Consider the following 22,500-nt stretch of genomic DNA (forward strand, 5'->3'; position numbering starts at 1 on the left):
AGCCCTAGAAAAAACTACAGAATATTGACCAACAAACTCTGAAAGAGAACAGTATAAACAAAATATAGAAAAAATGAAATATGAAGAAGACTTAAGGATTAAGAAATTCTAAAGATGTAAATCATAGCATGGTGAATCATAGCATGGTAAACTACGTAAAGACAAAATAAAAAACAAACAAACAAACAAACGAACACGGTATATATTAGGATGGCGCTCAGGAAATGGGGGATAAAGAAGGAAATGCGTTTTATGTTTCGAGTATTCACTCTTCTTCTGGAAAATAGGATTGACAAAGAGAGAAAAAAAAGGGAGATGGGGAAATGAAGAAATACAAACGCACGACTATCTAACTGCCATTGATGCTGATAACTAAAGGTGGATATATAAAATTAAAGACAATAAATCTTATGGAGCAGCGAAAGTTCCTCTCCAGTTTAAACTCCAGTATAAAATAGCATCAACAAGAAGAATAATATGTAGCCAGCAGAGAAATAGACACGGACGTCAATATGAGCAGGTTAGACGAAATATGTATCACCCACACTGGCTACAAAAGGAAGTGTAATGTAAGGAAAATAAAGAATGGAAAAGCTCTTTCGAATTCTAAAAGATTTCAGTAACGAAACGACGTATTTGAACTAAAGATAAGAGGAGCCAAATACAACAGGAATAAAAGAAGAATCCGAAATCGAACATCCGAAACAAGAATCTCGCCGAATCGGAAACAATGAATGGCTCTGAATGCAACAATGATCTTTTTCTTTTTTTTAAGGCGCATGGTTGCGGGTTCAGTCTCACTGCGTGACATGGGCAAGTGCCTTCTACTAACGTCTCGGGCTGACCAAAACATTGTGAGTGGATTTGGTAAGCGGAAACTGAAAGAAGCTCGTCGCGCGCGTGTATGTGTGCCTTTGTGCCTGTGTGCCTGTGTGCCTTTGTGCCTGTGTTGAGTTCAAATTCCGCCGAGGTCGATTTTGCATTTCATTCTTTCGGGGTCGATAAATTAAGTACCAGTGAAACACTGGGGTCGATGTAACCGGCTGGTCCCCTTCCCCAAATTTCAGGCTTTGTGCTTTTAGTAGTAGAAAGGATTGTTGTTGCTGTTGCTTCTTTTATTTTGCTACTGAGGACGATTACATACATTATTCATATCTACAGAATATGAGACGCTTAAATGGGGTTTACAAAGACGTTTTGGCGTGGAACAAACAAGTCGTATAAAAACAATATACATAAAAATAATTACGTCGGAGAATTGAAAAATATGGGGTAATGTACAATAATTAAAAATAAGGAGGAGTCTTTCAAAATGATGGATTTTCATGGACTTCAACAATTCTTTAAAAACAGCACACACACACACATATATATACATAGTAGAATAATAAAAAAAAGTTCTTGGAACAGTATAATATATTTGAAAAAATGAGTAGAGATGGTTTTGTAGTGCAAAAGACAAATAAATGAAAAATTTCGTCATGAGGGATGGGAGTGTTAGCAAAAAAATAAATTTTTCAAAAATGTTTTATCGTAAAAAGCTTCCTCCCGCCATTTTGAAGTGTATGGTGAAAAATAGTTTGAAAAATCCTCGTCAAAACGGAGAAAAATCTATCTATGTTGGTGTGCTATTCCAGATCTCCGCCTTGTATAACGATAAAGTCTACCTGACTAGATTAGAAAACCCATATCCTTGACCACCTTCAGCCTATAATTATTCTCTATATCTGAGTCATGGTATATGACAGAAAATTTCTGGGACGCAAACTCTTCAGGAGCCCTTTGCAATTACTCTGTCACCTTCATTTTCCACCTTCCCTATATCTATTTCCTCACCGATCCCAAGCGTCAGGGGTAAGCTCTAGTCTTCTAACACGGTCTTGGGGTCTTGGTGCTTAAGTGAACCAGCATAAAGTGAAGTTACATCGAGGAATCCGTCTTGTGATTCTCTGAGGCTCCCACATCACTAACTTCTAAGGGCCTACCCTCTTCCAGGAAAGGCATGGTTCTCACTTCAAAGATCTTACGAATAAAGAGTAACTCTAAATTGAAAATAGATTAGACTACAGTATGTACTGATGGAACAACTATTGAGCCGACAATGAAAGGGCATCTGATTTAATGCCCTCTTGTTTAACTATGAAATCATCATTTTATCAAGAAACTATTTCCACCAATTACGAGCATCACAAACTCTTTAATAAGAATAACGTTAAAGTCAGTTATAGTTGCTTATAAAACACAACGTATACAATAGTAAAGAATTTTAGAAATTACTAAAGACGACTGTATTGCTAAATATTTACCTGTCGCACCTCATAGTCCTGTCTGCTACTTGGAAAATGCCAAGCTATAACATTGATACGCCGGACGAACTTCTGCCGATAGAGGGCAGTGAAAACAATTACACCAAACTGACAAGGTGCCTCTATGTAGTCGTTCAAATTGCTTGAAAGAACAATCAACTCTCCCTCAAATCACATCTTGGTGTTTTCCGCATGTTGGATTATCTCCTCTAAGAGAAACTGTATGAAAGGACAGGTAAATCATGGAAAAACTGCTATTAATCATAAGTATGGCTAACCAGGGCTGACCCGGTGCAAATCGGTATGGGTATACCATGGCCATACCGTTAATGCAGTAATATATTTACATATCGTGACTATACTATTCCACTAATCGTATACGAGGGGTGCTGAAAAGCTCCTGGATTTAAAGGTGTCGTGAAAGGCCTGGTTGGAGGCCAAACCTTCCGAGTTCTTTTACAGGGCTTTAAAAAAAAACTGAAGGACCGCTGCAATAAGCGTGTGAATCTGAGAGGAGGACATGTTGAATAAAATCATAATTAACTGATCCTCTTTTACACCCACCTTTACACCTTTATTTTAACACCCACTCGTAGTCACCCCACCAAAACTATTCCACTGCTAAGCCATACATTTGCCATAACACTACTGTGACCATACCATGTCCTAACCATAACATTATACATACCACTGACACGCAACCGCCATACAATTAACATGTATGTAGTTGTTGTTTACTTCTGCACACGTACAGATGCATGCACGTACAGAAATCCATTTCAAACTGTGAAGTAGACAAACAACAAAGCCGCTGTTGTAGTAGTAGTAATAGTAGTAGTAGTAGTAGTAGTAGTAGTAGTAGTAGTAGTAGTAGTAGGCTGACCAATGTATTTCAACAGCAATGAGATGTAAAGTATCGGATTACAGGAGCAACACTTTCAACGCTGACGAAAACAGTTGTTCCTGTGTGCAGTCGATGTTCTGCGACTCGTACGGTTTCAGCATCTTTGCAGACTAGGTATGTTATCAGGATATACATATATATATATATATATATATATATATATATATATATATATATATATATATAGCGAGAGAGAGAGAGAGAGAGAGAGAGAGAGAGAGAGAGAGAGAGAGAGAGAGAGAGAATTCAAATTTACAGAAAACAAAAGGTATGTGTATATATACATATATGTATTTATATTATACATATATGTGTGTGTGTGTGTGTGTGTGTGTGTGTATAAAGTGAAGGAGATAGACAGTATAATGTGTATAAGGGGTGTGTGTGTGTGTGTATATATATTCACACACATATATATGTAAGCATGTGTGTATGCATCTATGTATATATATATATATATATATATATGTATATATTTATGCACATATATGTATATATGTATACATTTATACATAAACATATATACACATATACATACATAGATACATGCACTCACAAACACTCACATACATACACGCATGCATATATGTGTGAATGTGTGTGTGGTGGGGGTTGTATCTCAATCTTTTTGCTCGCTAGTGCAAAAACTTAACCCGGGCAAGAAATAAGCGCTATATAGCAACTTATAGCGTACAAGACTATGATCTTATTTGTAATACTGAAAGGTTTGCAGACTGACAAGTGTGTCCGATTTCTATTGCGTTTATAATGTATTCAGGGTGGAGGCGCAATGGCCCAGTGGTTAGAGCAGCGGACGCGTGATCATAGGATCGTGGTTTCGATTCCCAAACCACGCGTTGTGAGTGTTTATTGAGCTTAAACACCTAAAGCTCCACGAGGCTCCGGCAGGGGATGGTGGTGAACCCTGCTGTACTCTTGCGCCACAACTTTCTCTCATTCTTGCTTCCTGTTTCTGTTGTGCCTGTAATTCAAAGGGTCAGCCTTGTCAAGTTCTGTGTCACGCTGAATATCCCCGACAACTACGTTAAGAGTACACGTGTCTGTGGAGTGCTCATCCACTTGCACGTTAATTTCACGAGCAGGCTGTTCCGTTGATCGGATCAACTGGAACCCTCGACGTCGTAAGCGACGGAGTGCCAACGCTCACTATTCCTGAACAGTGTCCAGAAGCCCTTTCAAGACATCCACATCTACACCTCTACAATCTTTGAGGTTGTTTGGCAGAATATCGAGCAGTTGTGGACCCTTGACAGTCAAGTCGTTGCAGTACTGCTAGAATATTTAATTTTAATGCATATATATATGTGCATGTGTGTGTGTGTTTGTGTGTGCGGGCATATGTGTATGCATATACATCATGTATTCATATATGTGTATGTTCCTACAAACACACAAGAAAGCCAGTACGAAATCATAAATCTCCAAGTGGTGGCGGTTGTAGTGATGATTACTGTGATGGTGGTGGTGGTGATGGTGGTGGAGGTGATGGTGGTGGTGGTGATGGCAGTGGTCTTAATGATGGTAATGTAGACGGTGGCGGTCGAAGCGGTGGCGGCGGCTGCTGTGGTGGTGGTGGTGGTGGTGGTGGTGGCGATGTTGGTGATTGTGATGATTCTCAAATATATTTCTACGCTGTAGGTTATCTTCAGTCTGAAACAGTGCACCGTAACAAACACCCGCAGCTCACTGCATGTCTTACAAATTCCATATCCACCCTTTATTCTATCACCACAACCTCAACCTCTAATAGCACAGGCCATAACTCTTTATCGCTCTTATATGATACACTTGGTAACGTTATATGTACACACACACATACACACATACATACATACATACATACATACATACATACATACATATATGTACACATTCTCACACGCACTTTAGTTGCAATTTGCAACCGTGCACAACAATATATATACGCTCGTGCACAAATACTTACAGATCAGCGGACACAGAATCGACTGTTGCACCCTGCATAAACATACCAGCATGTTTGTGTTTGTTTCTGTGTATGCGTGTTTGGCCTGCATTCGCTGTGTGTGTGTGTGTGTGTGTGTGTGCGTGATCGCTATATAAATATGTTTGTTTGTGTGCCTATATCTACGCATGCTTGTATGTTGTATAAGCTGTTCACGACTTGGTTGAATTACCAATTCGTAAATTTGTCGACGAGTGTTCAAATCCCAGCCGAGGACGGCTTTAGTAATGTAGAAAAAATGATAGAAACCGTCTCCTTAAGACCTAAGTTCAGTCCCTCAGTCTTGATTTGTTCTTATTGAATGGAAGACCGAAGCTAAACCTGAAATATCCCTGGGTATCTTCAATTTTTTTTTACTTATTTCAGTCATTTGACTGCGCCATGCTGGAGCACCACCTTGAAAAGTTTAGTCGAATAAATCTCTTCTTTAGTCATTCTCTTTCATTCTTAGTGTTTCCACGTTATGATTTTAGACAATCTTTCACTTACATAACAGTACATTAGTCAGAGGCCAGATTTATATTCCTATTTAAATATTAAAATCTTTAATATTTAAGGGCTTCGTTTCGATCAACATTTTGCTGTTCTAGATTGAAAACAACGACGCCAGTTGTTTGCGATAAGCGGTAACGCGAAATTTAAAAAAAAATGATAAAAACCTAAGTTCTCTTTCTGCTTTTATTTACATAAGCTCTACTTAGTTGATTGAACAATTTTCCTAAGTCTTCACACTCATATATACACACACATGTATAGTCATACATACCCGCATAACAGATAAAATTCCAAGTACGAAACGTAGTTTTCATAAATAAGAAAATCCAAGAATGAGCATGCTTCGTATCTACTTATTGAACAAAATTCCGCTGCCTTTGTGTTAAGACTCAAGCTTATCACAAATATAGCGACATTTATTTATACTTTTGTTTTCTTCGTATTGAAATGAAAACCCTTCTTCATTGCTGTGCTTGGTATGTGGATATAAATCCGATGACATCTGAATCAAAGCTTTCTTGCAAGATAAAGACATTTGAAATGTAATCATTTATTTCTTTAAGGAAAACATTCAAATTATTTAAAGAGATTTTTAAAACGATAAGCAAAGCAGGCAAATATTTTAAAAGTTGGTTTAGAAGCTCGTTTTGCAATCACTTGGTTTCGGGTAAGTGTCTTGCAATCACTTGGTTTCGGGTAAGTGTCTTCTACTATAGCCCCTGGCCGACCAGTGCCTGGTAAGTGAATCTGATAGACGAAACTGTGTAAAAGCCCGTTGAATGTGTGTGTTTCTGTCTGTTTGTCTCCACCTTCGCTTGACAATTGATGTTAGTTTGTTTACGTCCTCGTAACATAGCAGTCAGACATAGGAGACAGATAGAATAAGTGCCAGATAAATAATGGGGGCGTTTCGTTTAAGTAACACCCTTCAAGGAAAGCGGTGCCCCAGGATGGTCGCAGTCCAATGATTGAAACAAGTAAAAGATAAAATATAGATAACAGTTTCTAGATTCATTCAAAATACTCTCAGAAAGACAAACAAGAGGCAAATAATTTTTTTTTGAAATATATAAACAGTTTCTGAAGAGATTCAGATTGCTTCTTATAAAATATCTGAAACGGTTACACAAAGAAATAAAGTCTCCTACGTTGGTAGAGTCAATTATCTTGCTTGAAAAATGTTGAAACAATGCTAAAAGATTAAGTAGAACATGGAGTATGTAAAATTCCTCTCTCTCTCACGCGATACAGTTTGTTATCACATTTTGCAATAGTCTGCCGACATTGACGAATATATCATGATAAGCGTCAACATTCAGTTTTGCTTTACAAGTTTCCTCAGCCTTATTTATACAACCTCTCTCAATAGCCTAATATTAATACACGTAATAACGAAAGTAAAAAAGCTCTCACCGAATGTAATGTTATAAATACGCCAGCCTGTAACTGCCCAGGTTAATACATTTCCAATGTGAAGAAACTCTACCAGATATCACCAAACAAATGAGAAGCTATAAGCATATATCTATTTCATTGATGGAAGTTAATTATCAAATGTGTTTGGTTTTTCGTGAGTGTGTGTGTGTATGTTTGTAAAGTCAGGTTGCAAACAAATGCCAGGCTCTACAAAAATTAACATTAAGACCGGAAATTACCATGAAAGTCACGTGTCACCATTTGTACCAATGAAACACTCTCTACGGTAGACTGCATGAAAACGAACAACATCTGGATGCTATTATAAATCACTGCATTCTACACTGGTCTTAGTTGCCCCGCAAAATAAGAAATCGAACTGAAACCGGTTTAAAATAAAATTGCCGAGATAATTAATTTTATTAAAACAATTAAAGTTTACTTTGTTTTGTCTGAGAAAGCTTTTGTTGATATAGATTCTAGCTTTGATACTTTAACGCATTGACGTGAGATTATGGTCTCCATTCACGACGCGGAAATGATGGAAGGAAGTAATCGAGGCCGCACATATTGCGACGTGAGAAATAAAATTTTCGGATCGTCGCAGGACACATTGTAACGACGGCGCATGGCGGGCACGTTATCATTCCATACTTTTCGTTTGCCAAGTGATCGGGCTCTCTTTGAGCGTAGTAATTTTTTTTCTACGGTAAACGAACGGATCTCTCCAGACCTTCAGTGAGGGGAACCCTCGGATGAACTGTGCGAACTGGCTGATTTCCGTGAGATTGTCATGTAGTTAATATCTACAGGGTGCGGCAGAAATACCTCCCACATTTGAAAGGTTGACAAAAGGAAAAAGAAACAACATTTATGAAAAATTAATTTTACTGTTGTTTAAAGAAAGGATTGCAGTTTTTGTTTTTCATTAGCTAAATGAAAACATCATTGGCACTTGCATAAGTTCATTAGCAACACATAGGTGAAAGTTTAAAATGTGGGAAGTATTTCTGCCGCACCCTGTAGAATACACTCTGATACTGGCAATATATTTGGAATCTGTTGTGGGAGAAGAAATTACATTATGCTTCATTAAATATCGGGATTAGTTGTGTGTACGAAATTTGATCTGGAATGGCTTTAAAATAATTTCGGGTTCATAGCAAGACATAAAAACATCTGGTTGTAATAACTGAAGCATTGCAATATCAACATAACTGTAATTTATATAGCTTCGGTGCTATATAAGTTTCTCATACGTTTTATATGATGAATAATTAACACTTATATAATTAATTATGAAATTATTAATCCATGTTAATCAACGGAATCTATGACTTGGATTTTATGTAACTTCCGACCCTCGAAATTGTTTGTACTTTAGAAATCAGAATTGAAAACCACATTCTTGAATAAGCACTTTAAGAATCGTCTTAGAAAATGAAGTCCAAACTTTCAAAAGACGATTCTGTAAAACCATCTTGTATTTTAAATCTTCTCTGTTGAAGTGAGCCATCATATTTGGATTTCTTTAAGGTGGCGAGCTGGCAGAATCATTAGCACGCCAGATAAAATGCTTTGCAACATTTTTTCCGGCTTTACGTTCTAAGTTCAGATTCCTTGGAAGTCGACTTTGCCTTTCATCTTTTCGGTGTTGATAAAATAAATACCAGTTGAGCAACGGATTTCGATGTAATCAACTATCCCCACCTCCTACAAAATTTCAGCCCTTGTAAAGAGAATTTTATTTGCATTCATTCTTTGAAATCGAAGTATGTAACACGACGTTGATTGTGTTCAATGAGCCATTATCTTCCACAACACCTGGAATCTCTTTCTCTTGAATAACCTTGCCACTATGGTTTCTATAAAGACAGGGCTATTGGGAAACTACGTTCCTCTGTCAACCACCAGTGTATTCTCACATTGTAGAAATTTGGTAAACGAATTGCTGCTCTCAACATTAGTAAAGTTTTCAACTGTGTCCACTTTGAAAATTTCTTATCGAAACTGCCTACTTATTGGTTTCATTTACCCCTCATTTCTTCGATCAGTAGCTTTTAATCAGATCACACTATCGCAGCGCGTATTGACAACAGAGTTGTTTCTGTCCTAGAGTTCAGTTTTGTCTTCTGCAGTCTTTCTTCTATACATCAATGACTTAACAGTTGTTATATGCAACAACACCGACTCTTGTGTAGGTGATACGAACCTTCATTCCTTTCTAACGTTCTTCAACCACACATCACTCATGCTCAACTAAGACACCACGCGCAAAAGCAGCACTACTGACTCTATAAATGCAGCCCTTAAAAGAATCCTGCCATAGTGCCATCCCAGTCTTGTCTCAGCAACAAAAAGAAAACTATATAAACATTACCACAGATCAAGAAAACAACATAGCATCACACTCTAATTCAACATTAGCAAACTTTCAGCTAAATATCTTAAGACAACTCCAAATAATAATCCTCACGATCCAAGGAGCTGCCCTGGCAAATAACATTCTTAACATAGCAAGGACTGCATTCAAAAGACTTTACTCCCCACCCAACAATAACTGACACTCTACAAAATTTAGAGGAGACGCATAATGAAACACTACCCCTACATATATATTACGGTACTACATCACATGTATTTTAGTCCTTAATTTTCTGTCTCACTTGTATGTTGTTGTCTTTCATGTTCTAAGATATTTCCTTAGTAATTTCCACTACCTCACTGATGTTTACGATCACTGGACTAGTTCCATGGTTTTAAATCCACGCACGTATGCACGCCGAAACTAGGGTGATTCAGGAAGTCATGGCTGACGAGAGGTAATCCATAAGTAATTGCTCTTTTCCGTTGATCGTTTTCTACATTGCCTTGTTTTGATTTTTGCTTACCCGTAAGTGTAATGGAATAATGATGAATGTGTGTGTGTGTGTGTGTGTGTGTGTGTTGTGTTAACTACCTTCCATTTTCAGAGTCGAGTGATTTAGGGATCATTCCTGACAAGACTGTTTATATGAGAGCTCGTTTTCCACCATACCGCACATCCAACAAACCCTTTTACCCATTTAAGTATATTTATAGCTAAGCGATGGGGATGGGAGCAAATAAAAAAACGCATTTTGAAATTGTTATTGTTAGTTGCTTAACCCTGAGTCGTCCTAATTCAGAAGTCATATGATCAAAAACATTTCAATTTTAACCAATGTTTCTTTTTTCTTTTTTTTTTCTGTGAGCATAATGTATCTAGGAAGACGTTATTAAACGTATCCTTTCGTTTTTAAAACGGTTGAACATGATTTAAGAGGAATATAGCTGCTACTTCTAGCAGGTAATGCAACCAGATGGAGGTTCTTTCGCTTTTTCCGTTGTTTACTTTTCTTTGCCGAAATGTAAGAATGCAGAGAACACGTGTGTGTGTGTGTGTGCGTGTGTGTGTGTGCGTATGTCTGCGTCTGTGTGTTCATGGGTATGTTTCTGTACCCGTATGGTGCGTGCGTGCGTATGTGTGTGTGTTTGCGTGTATCTGTGTGTCTGAGTGTACGTGCATGTGTGTGCATCTGTGTATGAGTGTGTGTATATGTATGTGTGTGTGTGTGCCCGTGTGTGTTGTGAAATATCAAGTTTCTCAACAAATAAAAACATAAAAAACAACAGTAGCAAGAACATCGGTAACAATATCAACAACAACAACAATACCTACAACAACAACAACAACAACGACGTCGACGATGTCAACAGTTAATTCCGATACAAGAACCCCTTCACAGTAAAAGGACAACCCCCTTTTATTTTTGTTTTCCTTTTAAGGAAATAACATTCAGAAACATAATGTAATAAAATGAGGTAGAGGCGGGGCTGAGGTCGGAGAGAGAGAGAGAGAGAATGAGGAATTGAGAAGTGGGGAAAGAGAGAAAAAGAAGGAAAGACGGAACGACGGAGAAAGGAAAGAAGGAGGGAGGGAAGAAAGAAAGGAACGAAAAACAGGAAACGAAACGAAAGACGATAAAGCAACTGAACGGAAATTCTTGTCATGTCCATGTCAATCTATAAATAGTAGCACAATTGTTATGTATGTGAGTGAGTGAGTGAGAGAGAGAGAGAGAGAGAGAGAGAGAGAGAGAGAGAGAGAGAGAGAGAGAGAGAGAGAGAGAGAGTGTGTGTATCTTCTATATACGTAGTCTGATCAATAAGTATTCGGACCTTTGCTATAATAACGAAGCTAAGGCACGCAGAGTGAAGCCGCCTGACACAAATTGACCTCGAACTCTGCTCTGCATGCGCACTCAGTTTTAACTTTCTCGCTCACTTCCACTGTTTACAGCAGTGCTTGGAAGGAATGTGTGTAGCATGTGATCGCCGCTTTGAATATGGCAGAGGAGCTTTAGCAGAGAATCTGCATCAAATTTTGCCAAAAACTTGGCGATACCTGCTCAGAGGCCTTCGCAAAATTTTCAAAAAGATTTCATCGTCCTCGACACAATCAACGAGATCTTGTGCAACTGAAACCCGAATGTCTTTTTAATCAGCTGAAAGCAGTATTGGCACAAACTTGGCAGACCTGTGTCTCATACCCAAATCTTCAGCGATAATGGACTGAGCTGAACCGTAACTAATCTGCACACCCTCTGATAACTCACGGATGGTGCAGTTCTGCCGATTGTGGGTCCCCCAGAACGTTCGTCAATATCGACATTTTTTCGGTCATCTTGGAAACGTCTGAATCTCTCGTACGCTTTTGTGCAGCTTATACATCTCTCTCCATACACTTTCTGCAACTTTGCGTAGGCCTCTGAGCAGGTATCACCATGACAACTTACTCTGTCATGGTCAATGCGACGATCACACGCTACACACCTTCCTTCCAAAGACTGCTGTAAACAGCGGAAGTGAGCTAGAACGTTAAAAATTAGTACGCATGCACATCAGAGTTCAAGGTCAATGTGTGCCAAGCAGCTTCACTCTGCGTGCTTTAGCTTCGTTATTATAGCAACAGTCCGAATACTTATTGAACAAACCTTGTATGTATGAGTATATATGTATATAATTGTGTTTGAAGCGTTGTCTAGGTGTGCATATATAGCTATGTCAATAAAAGCATAGGAATAAAAAAAAAAGACAGCTAACTTTTTAATGATTCTAGGAAGAAGGAATGGTAGTCAACCTCCTACAAGAGATCTGGCCTAAATGCATACAACAAATCGCACGAGTCTAAATGCACGCAACAGATCCTACAAGTAACACTCAAGAATCACCTGGTGATGTTAAATAGCTCAAAGGTTTCAGTCTAATCTTCAAACTGCACTTGAAGTAACTTTACTGATCGAAACTGTTGGCTGGTTTGTGATAGAAACTGTTTTTAAAATGACTCACGGCGTCGCTATCAACTACATGAAAATAATTTTATTACACAAGGAAATAAAGAGACAAAACTGACAAAACAGAAACACATGAAGGACACCAATGTAATAAATTATCATGGTCAAATAATGAGGTTGTTCATAAGATTAATTAAACAAGATATTCAGATTTAGCCATAAAATATAAATATACACAAAATCTCACACACTCATAACTCTCTCTCTCTCTCATATATATATATATATATATATATATATATATATATATATATATATATATATATATATATATATATATAAGGTGATTAAAATCAAAATAAGCAACAAGGATATCCAAAGTTAATGCAGTACGATCGTTTCATGCGACTCCATTTATTTAAGCAATGTGAACATTACATTAAATGTAAAATGCAGAGCAATCCTCAGCTCCAAAAAGATATAGAAATTTACTGAAATTTCATTTCAACAGAAGGACATATTGCTATAACTACATTTAAACTCTCCAATTGGAAACGAAGAATACAAAAAACCATTTTGACTTAGCCAGACCATACAGGCTAGCCTGTATCGAAATGTTAAACGTCGTAAACAGTGGCTTGGTAAAAGGGAAAAAACTCAACCTCAACCGAGAAGGGAACTTCATGAGAAAAAGATTCTCCTCCCTATCTGGTGGGATTGCAAAGGTGTAATTCACTTTGAATTGTTACCACCTAAGGCAACAATCAATGCTCAAGTCTACTGTCAGCAATTAGACCGTTTGAACCAAGCTTTGAAGAAAAAAAGACCCACTTCAGTGAATCGAAAAGGAGAGATATTTCATCAGGACAATGCGCGACCCCACACTGCAAAGATCACATCACAGAAGATCGAAGAGCTCGGTTGAGAAAAAATTCCTCATCCGCCTTATTCTCCTGACCTTGCTCCTTCAGACTACCGTTTGTTTCGTAGTTTACAGAATCATTTGGGGGACATAAGTTTCGCAAGCCAGGAGGAGGTCGAAACTGACATTTCAAAGTTCTTCGCTTTGAAACCAAAAGAGTTTTACATTGATGGGATTAAAAAGCTTGTAAATAGATGGAAGGAAGTCGTAGATAATCAGAGAAAGTACATTGATTATTTAAATTTCAATTAAGTATAACATTTGATCACTTGTTTTCTTTATTCAAAGCTCGGACAGAACTTATGGGATGACCTGATATTATCATATGATCGAACGCCATGCATCCTTTTCCAAGTAAGTTTTATTTTAATAATTACGATGCGCACATTTATTCTATCTCTTTTCTGTCTATCTATCCCCCTCTCTTGTTCTTCCTGTCTGTTTTTTCTCTCCCACCCTTTCCCTACTCTTCTCCTCTCCCCTTCACTGTTCTCTCTCTCACTCACTCACTCACTCTTCCTTCTTGGCTCTCTCGTTGCTCACACGTGATTAACGGCCATCCTTTCTTTCTTCCACTTCCTTCCTAAAGACAAGACGTGCTTTTATCTGTCTCTTCTCAAAGCTCGTTTTTCCAGCGTTCAGCACTTCATATCGTCTTCGCTTAACAGCCCTCACCATTTGTTTTTATTGTTTTGTTCTCACTATCGTGTTTTTATTACCACTTTCACCCTCCACAAAAAATCCCAAATGTTATTTAATTTGCTTTGCGGGAAGGACTGTTTAACGAAGTCGCGTCTTGTCCTTACCTTCGAAACGCGGAGTGGATAAAACAGGGGACAACTGATGAAGGAAATGTCCTTTATGTTGCATGTCTCGTTTCTCTGTTTGTTTGTTTCGTAGTTCGAAAAAAAATGTTCATTTTCTATGCTTTTGTTTTTTATATTCTCGTTTCTCATTCTGTCTCGTTTTTTTTTTTTTATGTCCGGTACCCATATATGCATGTATATATACATATATATTTAGGTATGTACATATATATATATATATATATATATATATTTATATATATATATATATATATATATATATATATATATATATATGACAAGACGGCTGTAAAACTTCCTACCCCAAATCTCTCCAGTTCACGGTAACACATAAACAAATATGAATGACGCCGAGAGAAACTGTAGTCTAACACATACATTAACATGAACATCCATCCATACGCACACCCATACCGAGAGCCACATACATACATACATACAGACAGAGGTCCATGCGCACTTACATATATAAACATTCATAATAAAAGCACGTTGAAACACTGCTCACAAGGCCGATTTAAGTTTATACGGAAACAAATATACATTCAAAGTTATGTCTGTTTATACATTTACATACAAATTTATTTGTGTGTTTGTACTATTTAGATATGTTATGTAAACATACCGGTATATGTATATATATATATAATATACATATACAGGCATATTTTATAAACACATGTATGTATGCATGTATCTATGTTCAAGCCGAAAGTTTAAGAGGAATACAGAAAACATGGTTATTAAATTAAATCTTTACCCCCACAATTAAATTGCGCGTATCTTAACGAAGAATAACCATATACGCAAACAGGAAACGATTTCTTCACATATATATAAACACACACAAACATATTTCCACAAGTACACAGACATGCGCATATACACAGTTATTTATATAACCTCGCAGCACATACGTTCGTTTCTGTGTGCATGTGTGTGTGTGTGTGTGTGTGTGTGTGTTGCTAGTGAAGACTATTTCGAAGACAATTATTATATACTACTTAGTATATAAGTTACTACTACGTTCTACCTTTTTGTGTTAGCAGTACGATTTAGTCACTTTTTAAAGTTATGTCCACACGAATGCTCGTACACACACACACACACACACACGCACACACATACATAGGCGTAGGAGTGGCTGTGTGGTAAGAAGCTTGCTTCCCAGCCACATGGTTCCGGGTTCAGTCCTACAGCGTGGTACCTTAGGGAAGTGTCTTCTACTATAGCTTCGAGCCGACCAAAGCCTTGTGAGTGGATTTGGTAGACGGAAACTGAAAGAAGCCCGTCGTATATGCATGTACACACACACACACACGCACACACACACATATATATATATATTCAAAGTAGTACATTGATAAAATAGAAGGCAATGTGTTGACTACGCGCGTTTCGTAGTCAAATTATAGCAGAAAAAACCAGTACAATTCACAATAAATTGATCAAGATTATATTCTACTCAAAATGCAGTCACTCATCAGGTCTCTGGAAGAAATAAGAATTCAGATAACATGTCTTATTAAATAAATAATAAAAATATCAGTACTTGTAGGAAAGCTTTCGTTAATACAATAAATGAAATGTAAACGCTTAAGGCTAATAATTTAAGTTAAAGGTATGATGCATCCAAAATAATATCTGTGTACTAATGGTAAACATCTTTTTGAACATAAATATATATGAAAAGATAGTGTTATTAAATAAATAAATTCGAGCGTTAAACAATATTAGTTAAATAAACGGCATCACTTATCTTAGATAGAAAATATACAGAGAAAGCGTATAAAATAATTCCTTGATTTGCAATGACACCGCTTGGGCTGGATAAAATTCGAATTATACAATAGAAGCAACTGTAGACTAAAATCATGGCATACTTAGCCTATGTATATCTTTGTTTTAATGTTTGTTTCTGTGACAAGTTTTAATAAAAGCAATTTAACATTAAAATGAAGAATTACTCAATATATTTTTGTAAAATGCTTCTTTATTAAAGTTTTACAAAAAAAGTGGGTGAAAGTGACTTCGAAATTTTGGCCCTTCACACTGTCCGATGAAGGCTAGGGGACCGAAACTTCGCAGTCACTATCACCTCTCATTTTGTAAAATTTGATATGTGCGTGTGTGTGTGTGTTTATATACATACATGCACGTTTAGAGATTTATACATATGCACATACATACACGCAATCATATACACACACGTACACACGCATATACGCCCACGCGCTTACATACACATACAATACATATTGACATATATACATCCACACGTGCAGTTCTATACACACGCAAGCACTCGTATGCACACACACACACACACACACACAAACACACCCGTGTGCACTTTAAAGGCGAAATATGCACACAAACACATGCTTACATACATAAACATGCACATATTTGCACATCCACATAAAAAAAAACGCACATGTACAGACACTCATATTTGCAACAAACACACACATATAAACACATATACGTATTCACGCACGTACATATACACACATTTTTTTTAAAAAAACCATCAAGTCTTGCTATTATTGTTTACGGATTTGTCGCAGACATATGCGTGACACGTGACATACGGGACGCAAGTCACAACACCAGCACGAAGGAACGACAGCTGTACAAACAAGAATCGCATTAGAAACACGAGAAACAGCAACAACAATAACAACGTCAACAGTTACAACAAAACGACAGTAACCACGAAGCCGTATATATATATATATATATATATTTAGATAGAAATGTACCGTTGCATTCCTCTTGTTTTACTGATAGTTATAGTACTGTAGTGGAGGCGCAATGGCCCAGTGGTTAGGGCAGCGGACTCGCGGTCATAGGATCGCGGTTTCGACTCCCAGAACGGGCGTTGTGAGTGTTTATTGAGCGAAAACACCTAAAAGCTCCACGAGGCTCCGGCAGGGGATGATGGTGGCGAACCCTGCTGTACTCTTCCTCCACAACTTTCTCTCACTCTTACTTCCTGTTTCTGTTGTGCCTGTAATTCAAAGGGTCAGCCTTGTCACACACTGTGTCACGCTGATTATCCCCCGAGAACTACGTTAAGGGTACACGTGTCTGTGGAGTGCTCAGCCACTTGCACGTTAATTTCACGAGCAGGCTGTTCCGTTGATCGCATCAACTGGAACCCTCGACGTCGTAAGCGACGGAGTGCCAACAACACGTTTGAGGCGTGGCTGTGTGGTAAGAAGCTTGCTTCTTGGCCCCCGGGTTCAGTTCCCACCCACATTATTATTATTATCATGTTAGGGGAGAGTCATTCTCTTTTAGTGCCTTATTATTTAACACACTCACCGGTTCGATTTCCACTCATTTAGTTATTTAGTTTTTCTAAAATTTTCGTACCGTCCGGCAACCTTTTCAATAATCGTTGCAACTTTCAAGAGTTAATGACTATTGAAAATGTTGCAAGACGGAACCCAAGGTGACATGCAGTGGGACTGAACCCGGAACTATGTGGTTGGTAAGCAAGCTACTTACCACACAACCACTCCTGCACGTGTGTGTATATGTATATATATATGAGTGTACGTATGTATTCCTTTATTTGTTTCAGTCATTTTGACTGCGGCCATGCTACAGCACTGCCTTTAGTCGAACAAATCGACCGCAGGACTTATTCTTTGTTAGCCTAGTACTTATTTTATCGATCTCTTTCACCAAACCGTTAAGTTACGGGGAAGTAAACTCACCAACATCGGTCGTCAAGCGATGATGAGGGGACAAACACAGACACACAAACATATACATACACACAGAATTTCCGTCTACCAAATCCACTCGCAAGACTTTGGTCGGCCCGAGGCTATAGCAGAAGACACTTGTCCAAGGTGCCACGCAGTGGGACTGAACCCGGAACCATGTGGTTGGTAAGCAAGCTTCTTACTACACACTGCCACGCCTGCACCTATGTATGTATGTATGTATGTATGATGTAGGTATGTATGCATGTATGTATGTATGCATATATGTAAGTATGTATGTATATGCGTGCATTTGTGTTTGTTCCCCACCACCACTTGACAGCCGGTGTTAGTTTGTTTACGTCGCACTAACTACTTCGGCAAAGGAGACCGATAGAATAAGTAGCTGGCTTGAAAAGAATAAATAAGTTCTGGCGTTGATTTGTTCAGCTAAAACCTTCCAAGCCGGTACCCCAGCATGGCTGCAGTCCAATGATCGAAACAATTAAAAAGGTAAAAGACATACAATTGTGCGCCTGATATACGAGAATATCAGGTGTCCAACAGTTTACGTTAGAAGGGATGGCTGCGCATCGTGTGCGCGTGTATGCGAGTGTGCGCGTGATGCACGAGCGCCTGTGGGTAACACACAGTTAGCTAAATGTCATTGACCACTATTTTAGTAGGTGGAGTTAAAATAAATACAAATAATGACATCTCTTTATATACACAGGCACATTCGATATACATACATGTCCGTATATGCATGTGTGTGTGTGTGTGTGTGTGCGTGCGTGCGTGCGTGTGTGTGAGTGCGTGTGCGTATGTATGTTGTGTTTGTGTGAATATAATTAAGTCGCTGTTAAAGATATTTTAAGTCGTAAATCAAAGGTATGTTGATTAAGATTACACCTGCAGTGGGAAGGGGAAAAGGAAAGGAAATACATTCATGCAGAAGGCGTCCCTACACAATCTGCACCCCGACAGTGTCATCTTTAATACACACACAGAGTCACAAACACATATATATTTATATATTTATTTATATATATATATATATGTATATATAAACTTAAAATGATTGCGTAATCACAAGAATGTGGGGAGAGTGTAATGTGCGTGCGTGCGTGTGTGTGTATGCCGGGGGGGGGGGGATTGTGTGTATGAGTAAGAGGAAAAGTGAGAGGGAAAGCGAATGTCTGTTTATGAATGACTGACTGTTCGCATGTTGGCTAAGCATTAAAGTGGGTGTATATATGTGTGTGTGTATACATAAACAAACATGCATACATACGTATGTGTATATATATATATATATATATATATATATATATACATAAACATGCATACATACGTATGTGTATATATGTATACATACATAAACAAACATGCATATACACATACGTATGTATTCATACATATGTGTGTGTGTGTGTGTGTGTGTGTGTATGTACAGTATAGTATAGTATGGTTCCAGGTTCCCACTAGATGAGGTAGACAGAAACTGAAAAGAAGCCCGTCGTATGTGTGTGGCTGTGAGTGTGTGTGTGCGTGTGTCTGTGAGTGTGTGTGTGCGTGTGTCTGTGTTTGTCCGCCCCCCCCCCCACCGTTTGATAACCGGTGCTGATATGTTTACGTCCCCGTAATCTAGAGGTTCGGCAAAAGAGTCGATAGAACAAGTACCAAGCTTTACGATAAAATAAGTACCGGGGTCGATTCATTCATTCGACTAAAAGTTCCTAGAGGCAGTGCTCCAGTGTGGCCGCAGTCTAATGACAGAGACAAGTAAATAACTGTACTGAGTGTAATGTAGTATAGTACAGTGTAATATAGGGTGATGTTGTATGGTGTAGTGTAGTCATGTATGGACTATTAGTTAAGAAGTTCATTTAGTAGGTATGAGGTTCCGCTCGGGATCGATCCCTCTGCGGAGCACCTTGAGTAGTTTCTTTTACCATAGTCACAAGTAGACAGAAACCTTATGAATGAAACTGGAGCGAAGGAAACAGTACGGAAGCTTGCTAGATGGTTTGTATCTGTAACCCTTAAATTTAGTTTTGTCTTTCTCTCTTCGTCCTTCCGAATACTCGGCCACTTGCGTTAGTGGTAACATGTGATCCAGAACAGCTTGTTGGACGGTCGGGTCGTAGGCGACTAAACTGGTAACCCCGCCAAACTTACTTGGTGAGGAGGGTGATTTTTGGACACCTTGCGGAATGAAAGACAAGACCCGTCAAAGGACGGAGGAACTCCGGAGAGTCATCGGCCATCGAATATAGTCATGGGTAGATGGTACCCACCCTTGAAGACAATCCATATAGGGGAAGGAAATCTGTGAAATAAACACCGTTCATTGAAGACTTGCAATCAGCTGATACTGTTTTGGACTAAAAATTATGACATGAGGATGTTATAGTTACGCCTAGGGACGACTAATAATAATGATAATAATAATCCTTTCTACTAAAAGCACAAAGCCTGAAATTTGGGGAAGGGGACCAGCCGGTTACATCGACCCCAGTGTTTCACTGGTACTTAATTTATCGACCCTGAAAGGATGAAAGGTAAAGTCGACCCCGGCAGAATTTGAACTCAGAACGTAAAAACGGACGAAATGCTGCTAAGCATTTTCCCCGCTGTGCTAACGATTCAGCCAGCTCGTCGCCTTAATAATAATAATAATAATAATAATAATAATAATAATAATAATAATAATAATAATAATAATAATAATAAGAAGAAGAAGAAGAAGAAGAAGAAGAAGAAGAAGAAGGAGAAGGAGGTGGAGGAGAAGAAGAAGAAGAAGAAGAACCCTTCGTACTAAAGGCACAAGGCCTGAAATTTTACGGGAGGGGACAAGTCGATTGCATCGACCCCAGTGTTTCACCGGTACTTAATTTATTAACCCCGAAAGGCAAAGACAAATAATAATAATAATAAAAATAATAAAAATAATAATAATAATAATAATGATAATAATAATAAAGAGGGACTAATTTATCATACGTTGTTTCATGTTGATTGTGTCTCAGGGTTACGTTAACGGTACACGTGTCTGTGAAATACTCAATCGCTTTTGAATAATCTGGCTATAGATAGGATAAATGATTCAACCGGTGGAATAATTAACCATTTTTTTTGTTTTTGTTTTTAAAGAGTGAAACGTTGTTGTTGTTGTGATTGTTGTTTAGCCTAGGGTCTCTCCTGACTGAGTAAGTCTTTCTTTGACCAAATGCGTTCCATATTTGACATCCATTGTTTGGTATGCTTTAGGTCAATGCGACTCATTGGCAGTTGTTAGAGGGTCGGTATTCTTGGCTTTCTGTGGATCGTCTCGGTTCTCTGAGAAATTCCGCCGACGTTTACTTTGCTTTTCATCCTTGGGTGGGTGGGGGACTGTAGCTGAACTACCAGTCTCTCTCTCTCTCTCTCTCTCTCTCTCTCTCTCTCTCTCTCTCTCTCTCTCCCTCTCCCCCCTCTGTCAATCAGACTTTCTCTCTTCTGCAAAACATCGACTGTGATCCGATCACGAGAGGGACGGGCTCCACCAAAACTAAAAATGTCCAAGGTATTGCACATGTTACGACGGCATCACTACGATTCCGTCAAGGAGTTGAAAGTTCAAGGCATGGCAAAGCAGAATTTCGATCTACGTTTTCCCTGGTGTAATATGGAAGTAGAAGGGCTGTATTTATGTCCCTTCATAGGGTCTCCGAGGCCGAGGAGGTGATGGAAGAAGGCAATCCCCGTTTGTCTTGAATATTTTCCTGTCTAGAACTGCAGGAAAAAAACCCATGAACAGTGAGGTGATCCCAGAGGAAGTCGAGAAATAACGGTTCATGCGGGGCCTGGAATAGTGTTCACAATGTTGGCACTCCGTCGCTTACGACGTCGAGGGTTCCAGTTGATCCGATCAATGGAACAGCCTGCTCGTGAAATTAACGTGCAAGTGGCTGAGCACTCCACAGACACGTGTATCCTTAACGTAGTTGTCCGGGATATTCAGCATGACACAGTGTGACAAGGCTGACTCTTTGAATTACAGGCACAACAGAAACAGGAAGTAAGAGTGAGAGAAAGCTGTGGTGAAAGAGAACAGCAGGGTTCGCCACCATCCCCTGCCGGAGCCTCGTGGAGCTTTAGGTGTTTTCGCTCAATAAACACTCACAACGCCCGGTCTGGGAATCGAAACCGCGATCCTATGATCGCGTGTCCGCTGCCCTAACCACCGGGCCATTGCGCCTCCACTAGTGTTCACAGTATGTAGATGCGAATGATTCAGGAGTACCTGAGTCGAGGTGATACGATACCAACTATGATGGTCACTGTAAGCAGAAAGAAGTGACAACTTATTTGTGGCTCAGCTGTTGGATATGTTGATGGGTGGCATCATGTCAATCTAGTCTAGGTGCAGTGTAAGATGTTTGTCTTATTGTCCTAAAATATTCCGTTTAAAAGTGAAGGAGGCGCGGCTGTTATTTCTAACAGGTCGGATGAATGTGTAAAGGTATCCTTGTTGGAATGACGTATGGTGGAGTGTTCAAGTACAACATTTGGTAGAATCCCAGTCTCACAATCCATGCTCTTACGT

The 22,500-nt window shown here is 38.7% G+C and overlaps 1 protein-coding gene across 2 annotated transcripts in view; it reads right to left on the reverse strand.

The window, feature by feature from the left end:
- Positions 1–22,500, reverse strand: part of LOC106877380 (solute carrier family 28 member 3) — a 178,255-nt gene that overhangs the window by 154,358 nt on the left and 1,397 nt on the right. The window lies entirely within an intron of this gene.

The sequence above is a fragment of the Octopus bimaculoides genome, chromosome 18 (genome assembly GCF_046866305.1).
Source record: "Octopus bimaculoides isolate indiv1 chromosome 18, ASM4686630v1, whole genome shotgun sequence".
Taxonomy (NCBI): Eukaryota; Metazoa; Mollusca; class Cephalopoda; order Octopoda; family Octopodidae; genus Octopus; species Octopus bimaculoides.